The 2,405-nt window shown below is 39.9% G+C and overlaps 1 pseudogene; it reads right to left on the minus strand.

Annotated features, from left to right (window-relative positions):
• Positions 1-1,492: 1,492 nt before the first annotated feature.
• LOC140531730 (proteasome subunit beta type-3 pseudogene) lies at positions 1,493-2,097 on the minus strand (annotated as a pseudogene).
• Positions 2,098-2,405: the final 308 nt, after the last annotated feature.

Genomic DNA, 2,405 nt, shown 5'->3' on the forward strand with positions numbered 1-2,405 from the left:
TAAGGTAAAACGTTTTAAGAATTAGGGCTATTAATGGTTTTTATTGGGATGTAGTACCTTCCCCGTGACTACAACTTTTCAAAATTTGTATAAGAAATTGTTAGAAAGATGGTAAAGAGAATTCTTCTCCAAATATGGTTTAGATTAGATCTATTAGGTGTATTTCATGTATTAGATACTATGATCTAATTTGTTAAGGTTATCGTCCTTGATGGTTAGTAAATCCCTTCTTATTACTCATTTATTGTGTATTTCTTTATCTTGGGGGTGGGATGAAAGGTACTTTGAATTTGGGTGGAATGTTGGACACTATGATACATATGTGTTTTTCTTTACACTTTAAGATCTGGGAATGTTTTACTGAGGATGGAGCTTTGGTGATTGACCACCTCCAGATCATCACACTTATTAAATTTGTACAAATTAATTTCCCTATTAAAACACATCACTTTTCAAAATTTGTATTTATTCTATTTTTTTATTTTATTTATTTATTTATTTAAATTTTTTTTTATTTATTTTTTTAATTTCTTTTTAGTTTTCAACACCCACTTCCACAAGATTTTGAGTTCCAATTTTCTCCCCATCTCTTGCCTCTGCCACCCCTAAGACAGCATACATTCTGAATACCCCTTCCCCCAATCTCCACTCCCTTCTATCTCATCCTTCCCTTTTCTTATCACCCTCCCCTCTCTTTTCTTGTAGGGCAAGATAGATTTCTATAGCCCATTGCCTGTATGTCTAATTCCCAGTTGCATGTATAAACAATTTTGAACATTCATTTTTAAAACTGTGAGTTCCAACAGTCATGTTGTGAAAGACTAACTATATTTCCCTCCATCCTATCCTGCCCCCATTCATTCCATTCTCTCTTTTGACTCCTGTCCAATTACTAATTTCTAATTATTGTCCTCGTGTTTGCCCTCCCTTCTATCACGATCCTACCCCTGCTTATCCCCTTTCCTCTTACTTTCCTGTAGCGTAAGATAGATTTTCATACAAAATTTAGTGTGTATGGTACTTTTTTAAGCCAAATGCAATGAGAGTAAGGTTCACTCTTTCCCTCTCACCTACCCCTCTTCTTCTCCTTTGGAAAAGCTTTTTCTTGCCTATTTATGTGAGATAATTTTCCCTTTCTATTTCTCCCTTTCTCCTCTAGTATATTCCTTTGCTCCTTAATTTTATTTTTTAGATATCATTCCTACATGCTCACCTCACCCTGTGCCCTCTGTCTATATGTATATAATCCCTCCAACTACTCTAATACCAAGAAAAGTCTCAAGAGTTGAAAATATGATGTTTCCATGTCGGAATGTAAACAGTTCAACTTTAGGAAGTACCTTTTGATTTCTCTCTCCTGCTTATCTTTTCATACTTCTCTCTCTCTCTCTCTCTCTCTCTCTCTCTCTCTCTCTCTCTCTCATCATTACTTTTATTTTTTTTTAAGAAAAGATGAATAGGTTCTGGGAGAGGAAAATGGGGGAGGGCGGACTTAGTCCATCCTTGCCTTCAGTGTCCGGGTGGTGATCTTGTCTTTCTCAATGATATAGACAATCATCCCCATTCCTGACACAGCGTCCCGATCCACAGCATTCAGCTTAGCTTGGGAGATGGCTTCAAAAAGCGTTCTCAGGTTCCACATCAGGTTCCTAGAGGGACTCACACATCCCATACATCTGCTCTGAGCAGGTACCACTGGCCACAAAGTCATCAGTCAACCAATGAAGTCGCAGGAACAAATAAAGGGCTGAAAGGTCTTAAAGTGCAAACCAGCAATGACTGGCTCAGTGCTGGGTCCAAACCGTTTCTCATGGAGGAGGTTGGCTACCATGCTCATGAGGGTATAAGGCTTGATTTGTCGTCCTTCCTTCAGTTCATGTAAATTCAGCCGGAATTTGAGGCGCTGAGCTAAGGTCTGCATGTCAGGGGCGAGTCCAGCCAGGCCAATATATAAGTGGTCACACATGGGGAAGATCTGGAAGTCGGTGGTTACCATCTAGGCCAGGATGCAGAAGCAACTATATCCGCTGCAATGGCCAAGCAGTTCTTCCCCTTCATGGCCATGATGGTCCCTCCATTATAGGACATAATAGACATGGTGCCAGCATTTGAGAGGCCCCCAAAAGATCTGCAGCTAAGCCCCGACTCCTCTCGGACTCCGGCCCTCATAGCACACAGCTGCGCTCCCTGCTGGTCCCGCCCTTTCTTCTTCTCATGCTTCTCTTGATTCTTGTGATTGAAAGTCAATTTTCTTCTCAGCTCTAGTCATTTCCACAAGAATGCTTAAAAGTTCTCTATTTCATTGAATGACCTTTCTGTCCTCAGCAGTATTATACTCAGTTTTGCTGGATAGATAATTCTTGTTTTTAATCCCAGCTCCTTTGACCTCTGGAATATTTTATTCC

This window comes from Notamacropus eugenii, chromosome 3, assembly GCF_028372415.1.
Source record: "Notamacropus eugenii isolate mMacEug1 chromosome 3, mMacEug1.pri_v2, whole genome shotgun sequence".
Lineage (NCBI taxonomy): Eukaryota > Metazoa > Chordata > Mammalia > Diprotodontia > Macropodidae > Notamacropus > Notamacropus eugenii.